This window comes from Oryctolagus cuniculus, chromosome 3, assembly GCF_964237555.1.
Source record: "Oryctolagus cuniculus chromosome 3, mOryCun1.1, whole genome shotgun sequence".
NCBI classification, from domain to species: domain Eukaryota; kingdom Metazoa; phylum Chordata; class Mammalia; order Lagomorpha; family Leporidae; genus Oryctolagus; species Oryctolagus cuniculus.
In genome coordinates this window covers 75,859,565-75,883,781 of record NC_091434.1, presented here as the reverse complement: position 1 = coordinate 75,883,781, position 24,217 = coordinate 75,859,565, and the positions used below count along the sequence as shown (strand labels likewise).

At 36.5% G+C, this 24,217-nt stretch overlaps 1 protein-coding gene across 8 annotated transcripts in view; it reads left to right on the top strand.

The window, feature by feature from the left end:
- CSRNP3 (cysteine and serine rich nuclear protein 3) overlaps positions 1–24,217 on the top strand; it is a 236,277-nt gene that overhangs the window by 115,224 nt on the left and 96,836 nt on the right. The window contains exon 1 of one of the 8 annotated variants that reach the window (XM_008258690.4): positions 10,387–11,422. The exons of 6 other annotated variants lie outside the window; for them this stretch is intronic. The gene's annotated coding sequence lies outside the window, so the exon portion shown is untranslated. Of the gene's footprint in view, positions 1–10,386; positions 11,423–12,834; positions 13,244–24,217 lie in introns of those variants that run through there. One more of the 8 variants, XM_008258691.4, reaches the window with a different exon arrangement.

The following is a 24,217-nucleotide window of genomic DNA, read 5'->3' as shown; positions in this document are numbered from 1 at the left end:
AGTGAAAGTAGGGCAAGTAAAACTTAAAGCTAAGTTTGGTAGATTGTAGAAAACTGTGACCTGAGGATATCTAGCACCTACATTCAAAGCACTGTGAAGCAGCTCAATATCACATGATAGGGTATAGTGTATAGAGAAAGAGTTCACTTGGTGAAGGAGACAAGAGAATGCAAGAAATCAAGAGGAATGTTTAACTGCTTCTAGTGGTGTACCTACTGAGAATGGGCTTCCACGCCAGTCGGTGTTTTTATAGTCAAATATTTATTGAGCAATACAGATTTAAAGCTGCTACTCAAATTGTTGCCTGGGAAACTCTCTCCAATTATGTAATCTTTGGCTCTTTTTCAGTATACTAATAACCATAACAAAATTCAAAATGAATAACAAGGTTAGAGTCAGAAATCTTCAGAATCTTGTCTTACTGCGATATCAAGAAAGCAAAGTTTCAACTGCTGGACTTTCGCCACTCAGGCATTTTCAGAGAATAAAGAGGACTTAGCATAAAGACATTAGTGTTTTCTCATTATATGCTTTTACACCAGGCCTTCTCTGTTTTTTTTGGCTGTTAAATTTCGACTGGAATTACAGAATGCCCAGTTAGAGATTTTTCTAAATTCTCAAGCTCTTCCTTCAGTTAAGCAAACCATATGACTCCATGTGCTTACCATTTTTGCAATAATACAATTGCCCCACTTCACCCCCAGCCACCACACATGCACACACACACATACCCACAAACACACCAAGCAAGGCTCAGTCTTGTCACTCACTGACACCTTCACATGCCACCAGTAAACATCCCTTTTGGTCCATTGCCACCTAAGAAAGAAGTGGGAATGTGGATCTGAGCACTTCCTTACAGTGATTAGAAAGTAGAGCTGGAAGATTAGCCTAGTGTGTGTGCTAGTTGAAAAAATACTAATGAGAAACCTGTTCATCAATGAAAAGCAATCAGGTCTTTGGGGAGCCTAATAGGTTGCTTGGTATCAAACTTCAAATCCAGCCTAAGAGTGGATGGTGCAGGCAGAAATCAATTTCCTTTATATCTGAAACTTAAATTTACAGCAGTTGAAATTTTTATATGGTATTTTTGTTCTTAAATATTTTCTTGTTATTAAATTTTTAGTGTACCTAATTCCAATATAACAGTAATTCCAATACTATTACATTTTGCTCGGCATTAAAACAGAAAATAGAAAACTTGGAAAAGCAAAGCAGAAAATTGAAATCATTTATTACTTAAGAGATAACTATTTTTTATGATTTTAACTGTATTTTTCCAGTTATTTTATTTTTGCATATATTTAAAATACAGAAATTGCAGTGTGCATAAAGATCACACATGATCCCTTAATTCCTTTATTTTCCTTTCTATACATATTACCTATAATCATACTCATTTGTTTTTCTGATAACTTTTCTCCACTATTATTTTGTAAACTGTTTTGTTTTTACATAATCGTAAGAGTCCTGATTTTAATGGCTGTCTGATACTCCACACTACACTGATAAATACATATAAAGTTGGTGATTCAAAGGTTTAATTACTATAAATATGGTTTCTTGAGGCCAGTGCTGTGGTGTTGTTTATAAAGCTAGCGCCTGCAGTTCCAGCATCCCATATGGGTACTGGTTCAAGTACTGGCTGCTGCACTTCTGTTCCAGCTCTCTCTTGTGGCTTGGGAAAACACAGAAATATGGCCCAAGTCCTTTAGGCTCCTGTACCCATGTGGGAGACACAGAAGAAGCTCCTGGTTCCTAGCTTCAGATTGGCCCAGTTCTGGCCCTTGTGGCCATTTGGTGAGTGAACCAGCAGATGGAAGATTCTCTCTGTCTCTACCTCTCTCTCTCTGCAACCCTGCCTTTCAAATAAATAAATCTCTTAAAAAAGGATAGATGGTTCCTTAAAACATCTCTGTATTTAAAAGTGGCATTATTCTTGTATCCCATTAAACCATAAGTTTATTGCTGCCACCTGATCCCATAGAGTCTACAGAATATTGTAAATTTGAGTATTGCCATCAATGGCATCAAATAAATAGGACGGAAATATAATGTAACAAATACATATAGACAACTTTAAAGTCATCTTACTCTGAGTGGTTGTGAAACTGGCGATACAGTGTCTAGTTTTGTCTCAGCCATCTTAACTGCATGCCCCATAGATAATTGTCAGTAATTAAAGAGGCAAAGATCCAAATCATGTTATGGCCTACAAACAATAGCTATTGCAGTGGTATGCATGGTTGCCAAGTAAAATCATCAGGGGTCATAATATTCCCATAAAATATGTTTACACTTCTCTCTATCCTTTCTTCCTTGCAGTTTTTATTTATTTGAAAATCGGAGAGTCAAAGACAGATAGAGGCAGACCTCTCTCCTCCTCTGTTTCACACCCCAAATGCCAGAAACAGCTGGGGCTGTGCCTGTGCCAGGCTAAAGCTAAGAGCCAGGAACTCAATTTGGGTGTCCCTCATGGGAGGCAGGAACCATTCTCTGTATCCTTAATCACACATGGCTGGCTATTCTTATAAGAAATTATTAGAATATCTAGATAGAGTTTATTGATACTGTGGTCAAAACAACTTGTTTTTGCTAATTTGTTTAAGGCTAATTGCATTTCTTCAAAGCATTTTGATGTTTTAAAGTAATAAGGGTATGAAAAGAAATGTCCATCCTTCAGCCAGATCTGCTCAAACTAAATACCACCATTTTCTAATATTAAGGAATATACAAGTACTAAGAAAATAAGTGTACATAACAATCATACCCCAGTATAATAAGGCTGAATAAATTCCTTACTTCTATAAATAAAAACCAGAGCCAAACATGCTTGGATCATGGTTTCATGTAATAGTGCTCTTTGATAAAAATAGACATGAATAATGAATACTAAACAGGAAGCTGACTATATGAACAAGAAAGAAATGCATGCTTCATATCAAAGAAGCCAGCCACCAGCATTATGCTCATTAAAACATTTGCCTAAAGGAGAAATCTAATTTATTTCTTGTATTTATTCATGTTGTATGATTAATATAAAGCATGGAGGTGGATTTCCTGATCAGGACCCTGATTCTAATCTGCTTAGAATACTTTCATATGATTTCCTCACATAAGCATCACAATTTAGTTTGATTGATAGTAGTCAATTTAAAGTTTTGTATCAAAAAAGGCGGCCACTCTTTGTTCTTTCCTCATCTTGGATCAGGCCATTGAGAGGAACTCTATACTCATCAAAGTTATCTCTGATTTGGATAAAATTTGCATCTGGATGCTAAATTTTTGTCTATGAGTTTCTCTACCAAGCACTGTGCAGGTAGAAACCAAGATGGTGTATCATGCACACTTTACACTTGTGCTAGGTGAATGGTAAGCATTCTAAGTTTAACACTGAATGGATTCATATCTAAGTTTCCTCTTATTTTTAACCATGGTAAATGGTATTGTCATTCATGCTGTCTCCCAGATTAAAAATCCTGGACTGAGAGTTCTCCCTGTTCTCTAGGCTAAGTAAATATCTGCTGATTGAGTCTTTTCAGTGTCTTCTCTATCCCCAGGGCTGCCATGATCTGCATCCAGAGACTTATAACTTTTTCCTACACACTTTAACAGTATATTTGGTATCACTTCATCCTGACCTTCTTTCCAACTCATTGTCTGCAAAGTCTTGATATCTACTTATTAATAAAACACAGATGTAGTCAAGGCACTTAAATAACTTACATGACTACAGCCTGATTCTAAGATGAATTCAGAACATCACAGCATTACAAATGCACAATCCCATAACTATCACACAACCTTATCATTTTCAGATTTTTTAAATTTCTTTCATACATGCAGTAATTATACCTCAGAATCTATATATACTCTCGTCTTTCTGCCTAGAACATACTTATCCTTTCCCACAAAATAACTCTTACTCATTCCTTATGATTTATTTCCATGTCACCTCTTTTATGAAGCCCACCATGAGAACTTTAGATAACATGCCCAGTGGAGTCACACTGTATTAAAAAACCTACTACCTTGAGTGAATTCTGACTCTGTCACTTTGCAAATTATCTTCTTTGTGTCTCAGATATCTCATCTACAAAACAGAGTTAGTAAAACTAATTACCTCGTAGACTTATTGTGATGGTCCTATGAGTCAATACATGAAAAGCACTTTGGTGTTAGTAAGTGCTTGATAACTATTAACTATTTTTACATAGCATTATTCACTCCTATCTTTATGTTCCCATATGTTTTTCAATTATAGAATTTATTCCATTGTGGTATAACTATCTGTATCCCTGCCTCTAGATTGATGGCCACTTAATTTGTAGACTGTGACTTATTCAACTCTCTAAAGTGTCAGAACACCAAACCAAGTTCCAAGCACATAATATGCAGTGAATGTAAAATTGATAAGTATATGAATGAATGAACTCAGATAAATAATATGCCAAAACTGTTTCAGTTATACGAACCAAAGTATATTCATTATTTTGGCCAAGGATTTGTAGACTTATGTTGGTGAAATAAAATATAGAAAATTCTTTTAATTTATGCCTCAACCTTGAAAGCAATGTTGCAGCACTTTTTATTTTTTAATTTTTTAAATTAATAAATCAATTTAATTTTTAAGGAACACAAATTTTATATGTACAACTTTAGGAATATAGTTATTCTTCCCACCATACCTGCCCTCCCACCCTCACTCCATCCTCTCCTCCTCCTCCCTCTCCCCTTTCAAGTTCCATTCTCCATATTAACTTTGTACACAGAAGACCAACTATATACTAAGTAAAGGTTTCAACAATTTGCACACACATACACACACAGACAAAAAAAAAAAAACTTTGAGAACAAGTATCACAGTTAACTCTCCTAATACAACTCATTGAGGGCAGAGGTCCTGCATAGGGAATAAGTGCACAGTGACTCCTGTTGTTAATTTAACAAGTAACACTTTTATGTATGATGTCAGTGACCACCCAAGGCTCTTGACATGAGCTGTCTAGGCTATGCAAGTCTTTTGAGGCCACAACCTCCATCAGTATTTGGACAAGGCCATAAGCAAAGTGAAAGTTCTCTCCTCCCTTTAGAGAAAAGTACATCCTTTTTTGATGGCCACTTCTTTCTGTTGGGATCTTACTCACAGAGATCCTTCATGTAGAGTATGTTTTTGCCACAGTGTCTTGGCTTTCCATGCCTTAAAGTAGCACTTTTTATTACAACCTTCCCATGAATATGAAAAAGTCATTAGCCCTATCATTTTTTTACCTGCCCTGTTCATATTTGGTTTTAGCATATGATGTTTTACCTGGTATTTTATTTTGTCCCATGTTAGATAACTTATTCAACTTGAGAAATCACTACAGTTAACTTTTATGGTCAATAAGAAATAAATGTATCCTTTGTGTTCCCAGAGAAGAGATTTGCTTAATTTACTCTTTTCTCTTCATAAATACAATTTTCTGATGCTTTTGTAGTGATAGAGGTTGAAGGATGGGGGCAAAATATGGATATTTTCTTCACCTGGTCATTTTGCATGAAAACTTCTTTACAACTATGCTCAAATGATTTATGCACATATTGTAGGTGTGGGAATAGCAATTATACAGCTGTTCCTACCATTTAACCTGCATCATTCTGAGTGGTCGCTCACTGGTTGCTTAACTTAACATCTGCTGCTTTGGTAGTCCAGTATTCAGGCAGAACGAAACACAGAAAGATAAAACTCCAGTAAGCTTTTTTACTTTGATAAGCAGTGGTGTGTGTGTGTGTGTTTTAAGTCTTAGTTTGCAGTATCCAAAATTATCTTTGTTATATTTTCATTTTTTGGAGAAGCAGAGACACAGAGACAAACAGAGCTGCCAACTGCTGATTCACGCTTCTCAAATAACTCCTAATGACCAGGAGACTGGGCCAGAGACAGGAGCCAGGAACTCCATCCAGGTCACATACATGGGTGGTAGGAGTCCAGCTACTTGAACCATCACCTACTGACTCCTATAGACTGCGTTGGCAAGGTGCTGGAATTGGGAACTGGAGCCAGGAATCCAACCCAGGCACTCTAATGTGGGATGTGGCTGTCTCAACTGGCATCCTAACCAACAGGCAAACACCCTCCCACTTTTCATCTTTGAATAATTAGGACATATTTGTCTTTTTTCTGCATTGTTTTCTTACTTAAAAGTTAGACACAGAAAGGAAATATAAATATTTTCCTCTATGTACCTTATTTTTAAAAGGTCCTATTTATTTTACAGTTACTCTTAGCCTCCCAAATAAAGCATTAAAAATACTAGATATTAGTACGTTTTTCACAATATTGGAAAGTTGACAAATCGAGGCCAACAAAATCAAAATACCTATGAAACTCCTGGATCTGTTTAACAAAACTAGTTTAGTTAGTGTGCTCCAGTACTAGATTCAATTGGTTGCTGAACCATTGAAATGTTGACATTTAAGGCAATGCATGGGACCAGAGATTGGTTTCTGCAACCAGTTTTAAATATTCGTGGGGCCGGCATTGTGGCGTAGTAGGCTAAGTCTCTGCAGGCAGCGCCTTCATGTCCTGGCTGCTCCTCTTTTGGTCTAGCTCTCTGTAGTGCAGGAAAGCAGTGGAAGATGGCCCAAGTGCTTGGGGCCCCTGCACGCACGTAGGAGACCTGAGGAAGCTCCTACTCCTGGCTCCTGGCTTCAGATCAGTCTGGCTCTGTCCATTGCAGCCATCTGGGAAGTGAACCAGAAGATGGAAGACCTCTCTCTCTGTCTCTGCTTCTCTCTGTAATTCTGCCTCTCAAATAAATAAAATCTTTAAAATAAATATTCCATCTTTCTTCATAATGGATTCTTTTCTCATCTTTCCTTGATCATTCATTATTTCTGCCTACTTCCTCCTCATCAGACTCCCTGCTGCTCACCAGGGACTCTATCAGGCAATCCACTCTTTCGTTCCAAAACTGTCTTCCTTTCCTCATACTTTGACCAGACCCCTTCCCTTCCCTTTGAACCAGAACTCCCCTCATCTGGAGCTTCAGAATGCTCCACGCAGGGAACGCTAGACTTTCTTTTTCTGCAGCTTCCCAGCATATGCCTCAATTTCCTCTCATCCAGGTCTCCTCAAAGGCTCTCTCTTTATGATTAGCAAAGTCCTTACTTTTGTTTCTGTGCTTTCCTCACAATATCATTTTATGCCCCAGAATTTGCTCTTCTTCCAGAATGCCTCTCTGTGACTCGGGGTAGTCGGTCCAACTCAGGAATCCTGGAGACAGTTACAAGTGGCTCCAGCGCGAGTCTTAAGATTTCTTAGGACCCAGCCTTAGAACTCCCAGAACGTCACTTCTGCAGCCTCTAATGTTAAAGGAAATCCCTAAGGCTAACTAAGAAGAAAGGCATGGGGAAACCAGACTATACCTTTATTTGGCAAAGTAGCAAAGGTTTTCAGCCATTTTGTAAACATTATAAGAGTGCATTTTAAGAAAAGTATTGTGTCTACTAGGTTCTAAGATCCAAGAACACATGATAATCTGTAATATGATATTTGACAAGTGATGTTTGAATATAACAATATTGAAAATAAAGAAATAGTATTGATTACACATAAAATGCACAATCAATAAAATATTCAAATTTATGACAAAGTCCCTACTAGCCACCTTCCCGAAACATGCTCAGCATTTTCATTTTTCTTTCTTCCTTCCTTCCTTCCTTCCTTCCTTCCTTCCTTCCTTCCTCTCTCTCTCTCTCTCTCTTTCTATCTTTTTTAACTAGAGACTATAATCTCCTTGGGAGCAGTTTATATTTCATTTCATATCCCTAGCAACTGTCTCAGAGGTTGGCACATGTTGACTTGCAATTCTCTTGCCATGTTACTGAAAGATAATTCTGAATTTTGATTGGAAACATGGGTATGTTTTGTAATTTATTTTAATCCTGAGGCAATTTTATTAGATTTCAAATGATGTCCTATTTTTTTTCTATTTTTTCTGCATGTACAAGAAAAAAACCTCATTTCTTGCTTTCAAAAGTCCTAACAGATCATATATGTTTGTGCCATTAAGATAATTCCTTTTAAAATTTTTTCAATCATTAGAATTACATTTAATGTTTTCATTTTATTAATATTAATTGACTATACTAGGCCAAAGCTATTTTACAGAATTAAAGTATGAAAACATTGCTATGTATTTTTTTAAATATTTTATTTATTTGAAACAGAGTTACAGAGAGAGGTAGAGACAGAGAGAGGTCTTCCATTCGCTGGTTCACTCCCCCAGAAGGCTGCAATGGCCAGAGCTGCGCTGATCCAAAGCCAGGAGCCAGGAGCTTCCTTCAGGTCTCCCACGTGGGTGCAGGAGCCCAAGGACTTGAGCCATCTTCTACTGCTATCCCAGGCCATAGCAGAGAGCTGGATCAGAAGAGGAGCAGCCGGGACTAGAACCGGCGCCCATATGGGATGCCGGCGCTTCAGGCCAGGGCTTTAACCCACTGTGCCACAGTGCTGGCCCCGCTGTGTATTTCCATGACATGCTAACCAAAGGCTTTTCTGTTCCTGACTTGTGGACTTGAAAACGACGACATAAGATGCCTGGAATAGGGGTGGGCATTTGGCACAGTGTTTAAAACGCCTCTTGCGATGTTTGCATCCCATATTGGCATGCCTGGTTCATATCCCAATCATTCTGCTTCAAATCCAGCTTCCTGCCAGTGCACTCTCTGGGAGGCAGCAGATGATGGCTCAAGCGCTTGGGTCCCTGCGACCCATGTGGCAGGCCTAGATTCATTTCTAGGCTCATGGCTCTGACCTGGCTAGCCCTGCCATAGCTGTTACAGGCATTTCAGTAGTGAACTAGTGAATGGAAGATTCATTCCCTCTTCTCTCTCTCTCTCTCTCCCCCCAAACTCTCTCTTTCTGCCTTTCTAATAAAATGGAAATAAATAAAAATGAAAAAGGATGCTAGAATAATTCACCAAGGTCACTTAAGACAATAGTAGAGCTGAAGAGATTATTATTGTTTCATGATTAATTCTGTCTCCTTCTAGATCTTTCTGGCTGTAGTATCTATCTTTTGTATCTTTTCAACACTAATGAATTTAACAGACGTGCATCTAATACATTAAGTTTATAGACTACAGTCTCTACACTGGACACTCATCATTTATTTTTTACTACTAATTTGTTTTCATTGCTGGCTGTTCTCATAGTCCTTGGTTTTATTTATGTACTTTTCTGAGTTTGTTTTTCTTTGCATACATGCACACAAAAATCACATATATGTGAAACTTTTTTCAATTTCATACTTCATGTTCCCTCACTGTTGCCTTCTAAGAACTAGGAAGTAACTTAGCTTTCTGCTCATTCTTTCTTTTCATTGGCAACCATTTTGTTTCACTGTTTTTGAAGTGATGTAGTAAAAGAAAAATGGCTGCCTTTTGTTTATTTCCTTGTACATTAGCGTGATGACATCATCAAAGATATTAACTTGAACGTATGTATCTTTAAGAGCCCAAAGGTATATTATAAGCAAGGAACACTTTGTTTTTCTTTATCTTTTAATGCCCTAAGGTTTTGTATTTTTAGCATAGCTATTGTGTGCAAAGGGAAAAATGAAACAAACATATTGGAACAAATGCATGAAAATGGTATCATTTAAAACATATCTGAATATTTCTATCAAGGTTAAGAAAAACCAACCAAAAGATATTTAAGACATGAAATATTCTTGATCAAGGCTAATCCTACAAATAATATTACAAAGAATACTGTAAAAGCATTATATTTAAAGATTGAGCTGTTTAACTATACTGCATTTTCTGGTTAAAATCATTTTTAAAAATGTAAATTGACCTAAAAAAACTTTTAAGGTATAATGTTTTTATCCAGAAAGTGATTTCTTATGAACAGAAGAGTTAAATACATATATTATGCATATAATATATATATAATCTTTTAAAGATTAACTACATCATTACTTACAAGTACTATTAAAATACACTATAAATCTAACTCCATAGAAAATTTATTTTCTAATTTTTATTTATGATGCTTCTGACTTTTCCTTCTGTGTTCTTTGTTGCACTTTGCATCTATGTATAGAATTCTCTCTGAGAATCACCAGCAACAAGCTTTCAAATACCAACTCAATGTGGGAAGATTATTAAAAGGAAGAAAAGATATAGATTTTTTTCATCCAATTCCAATAACTAAATATTTAGTTTTTTATTTCAAAATGCACATTCTGTTTTCAATTTTTGAGAAATAATTTTTGGTAATTAGAAAATATTTTTATAAAAATAATCAGTGTACACACAGTGTATATATATATTCATATATAAAATGTATAAATGCAATGCTTATGCAGCAAAAAATTTCTATAAATATTGAGTAGTTATCTCTGAAACTACTTGTTAGCACTGAAATCAGATAAGGTAAACCATATGCTTTATTGAGGTAGGCTGTCTAAAATAAGTTACTGCAATTTTAAGAATTAATATGAACCATATGTCCTGTAGATCTTTAAATTGAAATCTTCATTGTTCTTTTAACTCAGCTGTTCTAGGAATATGTCATCTTTTGAGAAGATAAATTAATCATCTACCTCATTTATATACATCAATAAAAATGACTCATCCTCCCATCTACCTTATCAAAAGTAATTAGGATACATATTTTAACTCATATACAGAATCTTTTAATGATTGAAATTACAAATGCAGGGAGTTTGATGGAAACAGCACTTATCCTTTTAGGAGAAATCTTCAAGAAAAAGACACATCAGCAATCTAAAGGTTAAATTATATTGCCAAATCATTCATTACAGAATGACTTTTTAATGACATTTTTACAAAATACTTCCAGATAGCATAAGGCAGAAAATGGCTTTTGACAAGTTCCCCTTCCTTTCTTAAATTTTTCAGCCTCTTATTAAGATAAAATGTAGTTAACTTCTTTTGAATGCTTGCTCAAACATTTTCTATAATAATAACAAAAAAAAAAATCCTGTGAAGGGATTTCCATAAGTTGTGCTGCATTAATGACTTAGAGCAGCTTCCTAATCTGTTATTCCTTCCTCCTAGTAGACCTCAGCTGATAAAAATATCCATAGACACAGTGAAGTCAGTGGCACGCCTGGCTTTCTCAGACAAAACTCCATGTGATCACATATAGGCAGCCTCAGAGAGGCTGACGCCGTGCAGCAAGCAGTAGGTAATGAGTCTTTGTGCAGAGTGAAGCTCTTGTCGCTGAACAATAAAGCATATGGTACCAGCAATAAAACACAGGGCTGGGAAATTTCAGAAGATTCCGCTGAACCAGGAAGAACTGTGCCTTCTGTGATGCTGACACATAATATAAAATGATAATCCATTTATTTTGGATTCTAATGAATAAGGAGTGCATGGACTAAGACTTCAGCTATTTGAACAGGTCGGTGATTTTATAAATTACTCCAACACTTCCGTATATTTGATTGGATTTAAATGAAGATGGGCTGATGTGTGTTTTGCTTTAAACAAAAACTTTGTAAGATATTTGTAGTGTGCAATATGATAGATGAACTTGAATTGACCCAATGTGATCAAATTGTTAATGTAGTCAGATACAAAAGAGAAATGTTGGTATCACTATATTAAACTTAAAAGTTATTTATTCTATTTAAAGATGTATGAGTAAGAAAAATCATCCAATAATTTTAATGTTCTATGTGCATAAAAATAATATAAAATAGAATAGTACTAACAAAATACTCAAATGAAAAGCTTCAAATTTATTTTTCCAGTATTAAAATATTCTGGATTGTGATAGTTTACATGTCTTATAATTACATGCTATATCATTCACAATTTATTAATGACTTTCAGTATATTGCAATAGGAAGGTTTGAGATATTTAATTAAATAAAAAATTTTAAAACAAGAAAATTTTTGAAATGTTAATAGTGCTATTTGTTGGGAATTTATACTTTAGCAAGCCATATCTATATTCATTTTGTATGCTTTTAATTTTTCATTTCTATTTCTTGACAATGGAATCATTGCATAAAATCTTTTATCTTGTAGGTATTATTCATATGGAGAAAAACAAATGAGCTTAATTTAAAAAATGAAGAGATTAGTTATGTGATGATGCATATTTCCATTTGTTCACCATTTAGAAAAGAATATCTGCCTTTATGTATATTTATAAAAATATGTATACACCTGACCTTCTTGTATCTAGAAAACGGCCACTTCTTAGGTTTGTGAGCAATAGAGAAGTTTATGCTTCAAACATAGAGGTTGCTGTGTAGGAAGACAAGGGAAGAAATAACTCTAGCAAATAATAGCACAACATTGAACAGCTTTGCCAAAGACAGACAAGCGTTACTGCTGTATGTATCCTTAGATTTACATGCATAGTTTAACTTTGCTCTTCGCTCTCACCGCTGTATTGTTTTAAAAGCATCCTGGGACCTGAATTTTTTACAATTAATTTTTTGGACACCATTTAGGATGATAGTCGCTAAGACACTGGGGTGCATTTAACATTTTTCAGAATGATTATAGTGACCTCGTGTATTTGTATAGTGACTAATATAAATTTATCCCTGTAAGGTGCTGTTTAACCCACAACAAAAAGAAATACCTGTGTGTGTGATAACACATGCAGTGTGTATTTGAATTGAAAGAAAAAAAGCAAGCTATGTTTCAAAAACAAGAGAAGTTAATGAAAAATTTAAATTGGCCTGCCACACGTATTTAAATGAAGTATTTGACTATTTGGGTTTCCTTGGTTACCATAGTCGCCGCCGACAGCTTCTTTGGGTGGGAGGGGGTAAGTGTGAGAAGAGTACTCTAAAACAAACGTTAACATCGTTTATCCACGAACCTACTTGGGGCAATGCGATGCTGCCAGCCAGGAGAAACCGGCGCCCACTGCCCATCGTTGTTCCTCCTCTCGGGTGATTCGGGCGCCCGGCAGAGCCGCGGTTCCACAGTTCCTTACCCAGCATTCCGTTTCAGCTGCTGGAGCACTGCCTGAGCTTTATGCAAATGAGACCAGCTCCGCGGCTTCGACTGCAGAAGGGGGGCGGGGGGCAGAAGGGAGTTCAAAGGTCACAGGGCTGGTGGAAAGCTGATCAGTTGCCTGAAAAAAAATGTGCTGGGCTCCAATGCAGCAGTGTTTTGCTGCAGTTAAGTGGAGTGTGCTTGATTTTGGAGAGTGAAGATTGTACGGCTTCGGTACGGTAGTCCTTTAAACTGCAGGCAGGTATGGTGACATTTCATGATGCGCTTGATTTTATTTCTATTAAAGACACTGGTGAGGATTGGCTGTTTTCATTCATTATGGCAATTGTCAAGGTGTTCCTGGTTTTCCGAGTTTCCTTAACTAGTTTATTTAATTTCCTTCTTAAGCTTTTCTTTATTGAACCATGAATGTTTTGTTCCAGTGGAATAATTTCATATGAGAACAAATTGGGTATGAGCTTCTAAAATAATTATATTTTTGAAAAGTTTTTGATTGCAAAGAGATAGCCTAGTTGAAACATCTATGTGAATAACAAGGCATACAACTTGTACAGGATTTTCACATTTTTGAAGAAACGTATTTTAAATAAGAATTGGATCGTTAGCATAAGAGTCTTTTGAGGTATCTGGAATTAAATGATGGAGTTCTTTTGTTCCTATCCCACACAATCATGAGAACAGTTTTAATAAGTTATATTTCTTTTCATTTTAAGAGAGAGTTTTGTTCTTGAGAGTTTCCAATCAATATTGTTCAACGTCTTATTAGACAAATAATCTCTTTAGGTTAGATCCTTACGTTTTTCTTGGATTTCTCTTTTACTATTAATTGGTGTGGGGGGGCCTTTTTAGACAATGGTGTTTGAACTAGTTACGTTGGACATCCTATGACATTTCTTTCAGCTAACTTGGATTGTAAAGTGGCCCTCCTAAGTGTCACAGGCAGGACAAAGTCTTTTTCCTGGCACTGATCATCACACTTTTGTCAATGTGTGATTACATCATAGTAGTCTGTCCTGCACCAAACAAATGTGTACTCACTTTTATTGTTCATGATGCTTTTTAATTTCTAAAACATTGATTTAGGTAAACTTAACTAAAGCAGAATGATCAATGTGCTTATCCGTATCACTAAAAAATTTAAATATATCAATTCAACAGTTACAATGTTGATGGGAAGAAATGTTATTTTCATTTGCATCAGCTGTGCATCTGTCTACATTACGGGTTGTATGTGTACGAAAATATCTTGGAAAAGATGAAGAGGCGAAATAGCATTTAGTCGTGAAATAACTGCTTTATGCTTTTTATATTTGCATACCATATTTAAAAATGAATTTTATGAAGCTTACATACAAAGAACTGATACATACTGGGGTAAGCTTAATTACTTTCTCTGCGCTGAAAAGTGGGAGTTAATTTTATTATAATGATTAAGATGTGGTACTTTGGCAACAATATCTTTTTTATGAAAACAGTAGGGGTCTTTAAGCAGGATCAAAACAAGAGGATGGCTACTTACAACAGTGAAGGTCAATTATCTCAAATATTTATAAAATTCACTTTGTAGTGGTTATCCAGGGCCAGATTCTCACGCTTTATCACCCAGTGGAGACACGATGACATTTTTTCTGGACCCTAAGATTAATTTATAAAAGGAATTCATCTTTGGTGTGAGCTTTTTAAAAATGCAAAAACTGCCATTTTGGTTTAAACTCTTTCCCCTTTGAAACTTTGAATGATTTCAGCTAAAGAGGGTGCATTTTAAATATATTGCTTCCTTCTTATGTTGGTCAGAATATGCTAGTCTTTGGTCCAAAATGATGTTTGTATATTTTTACTAATATATCTCTATATATTTGTGTATGTGTGTATATATTGTATGTGAATATTATATATATGCATTGTAATACCCATTATATATGTTATAGTGCATATAATATATACATACACCCATACATACATTTATATGGTTCATCCAGTTAAATATTTCTTACCAGTTAATCATATTTAATCCAACCATTGTTAACAATTTTTTTTATATTTTCTTTTTGCTCAGTTATTACCTGTAATTTGTTTCTACTTACCTCTGTGTTTGTTCTAGGCAGAAGGAAGGAAAGAACTGAATTTAACATTTATTTAGGTAGTTCAATACCTTGAAGTTTGTAAATAATCACCAACCAGCAAGCACATTCTGAATACAGAAATAAAAACTCAGTGCAGGCAAAGAAGGGGAGCCCATGAAGAATCTTGAAGCAAATGTGATAATAGACAAATGTGAAATAAAGAAAATTGCTGTGCTTCTGTGAGCCACAAGAGAGCTATATATGCCTTGCAACTAATTTATGGCTTTGAATATCCTGGATAATTTATGTCTCTATGCAAATTCACTCAAAACTTTAAAGTCTTTTTTGCATTAGCTTGAACCATACTATTTCCATACAAATCTCAGCAGCATGTATATAAGTAAGTTCCAGTCTGGATATTTAAATGTATATAGAAAGATGTATTTGTGTAAATACAATTCAAATCACATTTGAGAAGTAAATGAGTAAATAAAGTAATCTAAAAATCCTTGGGGATATGCAGTTAGTATACTTAAAGAAACAGTGTTATATCAGACTTCAAAGAAATCTTTAAGGATTTTTCAAAACTGAATTTCCTGCTTCCTGATTACCAATCTGTCTTTGTCATCATTTGAAACTGCAACCATATTGTAGGATTGGAAAAGATTTTAGGGCAAACATGTTGCACTCAGTCTAGCAGCATAGAGCGTAGTCTAAAATTGACAAATAACTGTTGTCATTGCAAAATCACATGTGTAGGATTTATGTTTTATTGTCACTCTATTTGTCTTTCCTCTGAAATATTGGAGTGTGTGAAATAGAACTAAATTATAACATATAGAAGGAAAATGCTCAAAATAATTATTGAGTATTCAAAATCATCATGTTTATTTATTTTAACATGGCATTTTAAGAGAAACGATCAAAACAAACAGTTGCCCTTTTATTGCCTGTTCTAGAATTTAAATCAAATTGTAATAATTTTATTAAAGTGTACAACAAAATTGAAAAGTGATTTTAAAGATCTTATTAGGCTTATAGCAATGCTTCTCTAATATGCTGTATAACATAAACCAATTTTCCAAATAGCTAAAGTTTATAACTTTAAAGACTAGTTTTCAATAATAATAATAATTTCATGAGAGCAAAATACAGTACACATCATTATACCTTCTTGAGTAAAGTGGGAATCAGTTTGGGATTTTCTTTATGGCATACCACTCAGTATTTTCACCCTTAAACTCATTTATTGCAAAAAATAAAACCTCATTTTTCCCATTATCAAATAGCTTCTTACTATCATATGCTTCACATGTATATAATTTTTATTCCTTTTATAATTTTACTCTCCTCTTTTGCAAATTAATATTTATTATTTTAAGCAGTTAACAATTGCTTTTTGTTGAAAGCAATTAATGAATCAATTTCAGAAATTTGTTTTATAAACATGACTTCAACTTTTTCCTATGCACTGAACTAGTATGTAATGTATATGTATATGTATATATAGGCTATTGAGAATAGAAACATAGAAAATAGGCAAAATTTAGTTTTCTTATGTTAGGATATCAAAAAATATTTGTTTCAAATAAATAAGAAGCTGCTGTTTTAATTATGATGAGAATCTGTCTTTTAAACTATAGACAACATTGTATCTAAAAGGAAAATGAAGAATAACTAACAAATACACATAAGGAAACACAGAGGCCAATGTTGTAGTGGTGTTTATCTAAACATATACCTCTTTTTGCCAGTTTCAGGAGTTGTAGCTTATCCTATTCTCAAAGCATGGTATTAAATTCACTGCCTTCTACCACTGTGTCAGATGGGAGAGGTTGTTGCATGGACAATCTATGCAAGCTTATCTATCCAATTATTCATTTAGAAATGAATTTAGTTGCACATGCTCATACCTTATTCTCCTCAGTCACAATCATAAGACAACTGAGCCATCAATGTCCATTTCTTTTAAAAACTCTCAGCCGGCGCCGTGGCTCAATAGGCTAATCCTCCACCTTGCGGCGCCGGCACACCGGGTTCTAGTCCCGGTTGGGGTGCCGGATTCTGTCCCGGTTGCCCCTCTTCCAGGCCAGCTCTCTGCTATGGCCAGGGAGTGCAGTGGAGGATGGCCCAGGTGCTTGGGCCCTGCACCCCATGGGAGACCAGGAAAAGCACCTGGCTCCTGGCTCCTGCCAGGATCAGCGCGGTGCGCCGGCTGCAGCGGCGGCCATTGGAGGGTGAACCAACGGCAAAGGAAGACCTTTCTCTCTCTGTCTCTCTCTCTCACTGTCCACTCTGCCTGTCAAAAAAAAAAAAAAAAAAAAAAAAAACTCTCCACAGGTAATACAAGGTATGTGTTAAGACACATAAGGCGGGCCAGCGCTGCGGCTGGATTGGCTAATCCTCCGCCTAGCGGCACCGGCACACCGGGTTCTAGTCCCTGTCAGGGCGCTGGATTCTGTCCCAGTTGCCCCTCTTCCAGGCCAGCTCTCTGCTGTGGCCCAGGAGTGCAGTGGAGGATGGCCCAAGTCCTTGGGCCCTGCACCCCATGGGAGACCAGGAGAAACACCTGGCTCCTGCCTTCGGATCAGCTCGGTGCGCTGGCCGCGGCGGCCATTGGAGGGTGAACCAGTGGCAAAAGGAAGACCTTTCTCTCTCTGTCTCTCTCTCTCACTGTCCACTCTGTCAAAAAAAAAAAAAAAAAAAAAAAAGACACATAAGGCGGATAGTGCTATGTTAAAAAGTGATCTGAGGTTTTGTTGGTTCTGTGAACTTGGTGTTGATAAACAACTCTGTAAGAATGAGAAGTAGTCCAAAATTTTGGGACTTAGCTTCATAATCTGGTCATAATTTGAATATCAGACTTGGGAAAGGCCTGAGAATTCCTACCTTAATAAGGTTAATTTTGTTTAATACAAGACCTTGTAAATTTACAACAATTCATGAGCAACTGAAAACGAGCTGGATACTGTGTATTGTTTTGCTTGATATGAAGTGAGTTTTCTGTGTAGTTACTGTGTATGATTGTAAGCTGTATCATGGAATGTGAAAATGAATAATGGGGTAAAGATCTTAGATTCATGTCCCAACCTTGGTATTGCTTCCAACATGTGCTCTGCCTCTAACAGGTCATATGGCTTCAGATGCGATACTTACAGTCTGTATGTCTCATCTTTTTCATCTGCAAAGTAGTAATGGTTTCTGTATTGAGGGGTATTTTATAAAAATAGAATACTGTGGTATATATATGCAATGGAATATTACTCAGCCATAAAAAGGATGATATGTTGTCATTGGCAACAACACGGATAGAACTGAAGGTCGTTGTGAAAGTGACATAAGCCAAGAACAGAATAACAAATATCACAGGATGTCACTCATATGGAATTTAAAAAAATAGGTGATTGCATAGATGTTAAAGATATAATTGGGGTGGGGCTGGCACTGTGGCTTAACGGGTAAAGCCGCCCTCTGCAGTGCTGGCATCCCATTTGGGCACCAGTTCAAGTCCTGGCTGCTCCACTTCCGAGCCAGCTCTCTGCTATGGCCTGGGAAAGCAGTGGAAGATGGCCCAACTCCTTAGGCCCCTCCCCCCATGTGGGAGACCCAGAAGAAACTCCTGGCTCCTGACCTCAGATAGGCACAGTTCTGGCCATTGCAGGCATTGGAGGAGTGAACCAGCAGATGGAAGATCTCTCTCTCTCTCTGCCTCTGTCTCTGCCTCTTTGTAACTCTGCCTTTCAAATTGAAAAAAAATATTTAAAATAAGTAAATAAAAAAAAGATATAATTAATTGGGATTACCAGAGACTGGGGAGAAGTGAGAGGAGGGAAGGATTACAAAAGATTAAAAGACAGGGAGTAGGTTATGGTTATATAGGAGTAAGTGGTTCTGGAGTTCTATTGCATTGTAGAGTGCAGATAGAAAATGTTAACAGAATATTTATCTACAAAAATTCTAGAGGATAACATTTTTGAATGTTTTCACTATAAAGAAATGTTAACTGCTTGCCCTGATTGAATGTTACACAATGTATACATGTAATAAATCATTACATAGTGCCCGGTAAATATGTATACTTTTGACTATGAAAATGTATGTAATTAAGACATTTTAAAAAATGATCTGATGCATGCCTGATACTTTATACTGCTTATAAATAAAAGTTAAAATTAATGCTGTTTCAACACATAAGAGTTGATTCCCTGATGTTGATAAGCTCAGTGTAAGCCTGTTATTACCAAGTACCTTGATGGAGAATCTTGGTTTTCAACTAAGTTTTCCAGAAGTAGAAGGCTACTAGGATTTTGGTGGAGGTCATATCTTGGTAGTCCTGAGCAGCTAATGCCTACAGATCAAACAGGACAACTAGAGAAAGCAATCACCATGGCCATCAGGGTTCAAACTGGATGTGGCTTTATAGAAAACTTGAATTTTTCAAACTAGAAGCATAATCTCCAAAAAAATCTTCAGATATGATGTGGCAATATCTGTTTTTCTGAGCTCTTGTTTTCCAAATTTCCATCTTTGTGCCTTTGCTCTGCATTTCGACTTTCTACAGTTAAGGCTGAAGTTGTTCACCTATGCTGCAGCTGGAGTTTCTGTAAACTGTGAGCTTTTCAAGGGGGAGCCTGATACACATTTAGTGCCCAAGAAACGTTTGCTGAGCCAATGCTGTTAAGAAACATAAAGAGCCTAATTCTATTTAATGACATAAACATGCCAATTTGCTTGAATCATGAAATGATCTTTGTGTCACAGCTTCATTTCTATTTTAAAATTCTGGTGTATAAAGATGCTTACACATATTGCATCAATTGACTTACTCATAAGGCTTTTGAAAAGAAATTTAGAAAATACGTTTATATCTTTTTCTTATGAATTATTTTAGTAGCAGCATACCTAGAAGGACTTTTGGTAAACACACACTGTTACCAAGTGTTGGATAAACTAGAGGTATATCATGACTTTTTGCTTTTTTTGGAATTTGTTTAAAAGGAGGAACTTCTCTCAACAGTATGTATCTGACTTTTAAAAGACTGTATGACTTTGGTGTGACTATTCCTAGCATGAAAAGTTTTAATTTGTGCCAGTAGGACATTCACTGAGACTTGAAAATCCAGGTATTTAATTTTGTGTTATATATTATTTTTACTAATTGCTGCTTAATTCAATGTCAGCTGCAGGTTGAATAACTGTTTTTGCTCTGCCTTAGAGAGTAAAAATCCACATTTTTGCCTCAGGTAGTGATTCATTTTAAAGAACAGCCAAAGTAGTTTTTTCTACTTGTTCTAATTTTTGAATTTTTTTCTATTTTCTGCATAGTATCATTAGTAGGATCCCAGTATTTGGGTGGGAGTGGTTCTTAAGCTTGGTGATATTTTGCTCTGACAACTATTTCAGAATACTTTTTGAGGGAAATCTGTGTTTTTTGTTTCTTTTCATTTACACTATTTTGATTTCTCTGAAGGAAAAGGATATCATATTTTTTAAATACCCTTTAATCAACATTCACTAGTTGATCTACTATTCAGAAAATAGACTGAACTATTTTATTGTTCAGTCAGTAACATTTTTTTAAGATTTATGTATTTATTTGAAAGGCAGAATTACATAGAAAGGCAGAGAGGCAGAAAGAGAGAGAGAGAGAGGTCTCCCAACCACTGGTTCACTCCCCAGATGGCCTCAACGGTCAGAGCTGAGCCAATCTGAAACCAGGAGTCAGGAGCTTCTTCCAGGTCTCCCACATGGCTACAGGAGCCCAAGGACTTGGGCCATCTTCTACTGCTTTCCCAGGCCATAGTAGATAGCTGGATCAGAAGTGGAGCAGCAGGGACTCAAATTGGTACCCACGTGCAATGCCAGCACTGCAGGTGGCAGCTTTACCCTCTATGCCACAGTAAAAGTCACAGTCAGTAACTTTCTAAAAAATTGAAAATAAATTCATTAGTGCTAAGGAAGAAAAAAAAAAGTGTTATGTCCCACTGCTACAACAATAATAATGCTGAATTCTTCCACATCTGCCTAGTCTTTTTCCATAATATGATAAGTCTTGCCAAATTAGGCTAAATACTGTTCTTCAGTTTTAACAGCAAACATATAAAATAAATAAAATTTTCATTGGTTTTACTTGACTTTTGTTCTTAGAGTACAGAAAGTAATTTTACAACAGGCACTTGATCAATTGTCAGCAGTTTTAAAAGACTTATTGTTGTCTTGATTGGTGTTTCTGCTCTGGCTAGCTAAACGAGCCATCTAATAGCTCGATTTAGGGTCAGATTTTTGACTCCGAGACCCTTATGTGTTCCATTATTCCATACTGCTATCGAATGGTGATCTATATTTAAAGCCAGGAGGTATCAAAGATGCTTTCTTATATGAATACTAATCCTAATGGCACACAAGTACAAAGTAACATGGAGAGCTTCTTGGGACCCACAAGCCATACAGTCATAGCGAAGGCCTTTACCATTAGTTATCCATCCCTAAATTAACAGACCATAAGTCAATTTGGCCCTTATGGTTTGTACACAGTGCGGGAAGAAGATATGAACTTAGAGGCACTCCTCTCTGCATTCAGGTCACATTTTTTGTACTTTATTCGCGGGTAATAGGAGTTGCTATGCATTTGAGGTTGTTTTCACTAGGCTATACCACACTTTATCTTCTAAGAAGTGGAAACTGAGCCCCAAAGAAGGCATACTCTTTATGCTACTTGTTTATAGCTGATGCAGGATTAGACTCTAACTATGACAATTCATTTTCTGAGCAGGTACTGGGATACATATTTTGTGTTTTTTTATTTTTTTAAAGATTTTTTTATTTATTTGAATGTCAGAGTTACCCAGAGAGAGGAGAGGCAGAGGCAGAGGGAGAGAGAGAGAGAGAGAGAGAAGAAGAGAGAGAGAAGCGGAGAGAGAGAGAGAGAAAGAGAGGTCTTCCATCCAATGGTTCACTCCCCAGATGGCTGCAACGGCCAGAGCTGTGCCGATACGAAGCCAGGAGCCAGGAGCTTCTTCCAGGTCTCCCATGTGGGTGCAGGGGCCCAAGGACTTGGGCCATCTTCTACTGCTTTCCCGGGCCATAGCAGAGAGCTGGACAGGAAGTTGAGCAGCCGGGTCTCGAACCGGCGCCCATATGGGATGCCGGCGCTTCAGGCCAGGGCGTTAACCCACTGTGATACAGTGCCAGTGCCGGCCCCTGGGATACATATTTTGTCTACAAAGAATGCTACATTCAGATGTAAGAAAACATAGAGTAAACTAGCAATTACTGATAAATACATGGACCAGGTGCTATGAAATCAGGAACGTCATTTAATGCCAGTGTGGTCACAGACTATTTCTCAGAGAAGGAGTGGGTCAACCTTAAAACCCTGAGTAAATGATCTAGATGTCTGATACCTCAGTTTCCTCTGTTAAAACTACATTGTAGGCTTTGGGGGAAAACTACAGGGAATGGGTATGAAGTATCTAACCCTACTATGGGACTCAATAAATCCTGGCTGAAGTTACTATAAATAGAATGGTGTTATTCAACCACCTGACCTAGAATCATTTCTGTCAAGAATCAAAATCAATATGGATCGTCCCTTTGAGATGCAATGGGCTCATCTGGCCAACAGAAGCTGAGGGAGCTAGAAAGGGCCCTGTCCTAGGAACTGGGTGACCCTGGTGGTAAAGGGAACAGAGGCAGGAGCTTCTGACTTTTCTGATACTTTGAACTACCATGTTCACGATGAATTATTCCGCCGGGTTCTAGGTAACCCACCAAGGCTCAGGAAATCTTATAATCACCAGAGCAGAGGTTCCTAACCTGGCAGTCCAGGAATAGATGGCATGATTTGTGTTTAGGTCTTTTTCCTCTGCTAGGAGAAACATTCTTTTTTTTTTTTTTCTTTCATCAAATTCTCTCAAACTACAAATCATCAATCTGCAAAAAATATTAAGATCCACTGCACATAAAGCAAATCAAACCTTTAACTCAAAGTCATAGGCAACTCTGGCAGAAGGTATTCATACATAATTGGGGAACCCCACAATCATTATTTCTCCAACAAAAATATTTATTAGGCCAGAGTGCTCCCAGGGTTCTTGGCTTAAACAGACACCTGGACAAGAGAGGTCCATTTTGGCCAACTTGCACTTCTCACACTGGCATTCTACCAGCAGCATTTTTCACATTGGTCATGACCCGTGGAAACACCTTGCAGGATTTTACCTTGTAAAATCATTGCCAAATCCCCTCTCTTCTTGGCTGCAGATACACTAATTTCTTGCCAAATGGGTTTAAGCAGAAATGGCCCTAGTATTTTGGAGGAACATATCTCTTTTTTTTCCCCCAGAGAAATGAATATGCATTTCAGAATTATTCTGAGTGATAAATATTCAAGAAGTACTTCTTTTACTCATTTGTAATTGTTTGAGTGACCTAAGCATGATGGTTTATCTTCCAACAAATAATTACATTAAATATACTGCTGCTGAAGGAGCATTGCCCCCACGTGCATATTCACTTTTTACTTTCAGTAAAAATAGTATGTATTGTAGTTACCATCTGTGACTTGTTGGAGAAGATCCCACTGGGAGAGAGCCTAGCATACAAGAACTGGGTTCTAATCCTGGCTTGCTAAGAGACTGAAAAAGTAGCTAATCTGTCTCAGATTTGGTTTATTTAACTTCAAATTAGAGTAATATTTCCAAGATTCTTGTAAAGATTCAATAAGATAAATATTGTAAAGTCACTGGCACATAGATCTCAAGAAATTGAAGTCTTCATAAGCTACGATGCAAAGAATGTGAGAGTTCAGTGAATAAGAAGAAAGAAAAGAAGGGGAAGATTTAAAGGTGAACACAAAAATCTTATAGAATGCAGTGAAAGGCCTTGAGAAAAATTGAGATTTGTTCAGACATTATGAAAGCTACCAAGAAAGTAATTTCCTTTAGAAGAGCAACTATTTTAAGTAGTGATTATTCTACATAGCAAAGCCTCTAGACTATCCTCAGTGTTTGATTAACATAATAGTGTGAGGATAAAACATCACAAATTGTTCAAAATCATGGCTTAATAAAATTGGAGATGACGAGGATTTAATATAGATTAACTTCATAAAAAATTTATCCAGATATCGAGGAACAGTTGGGTAACTGAAG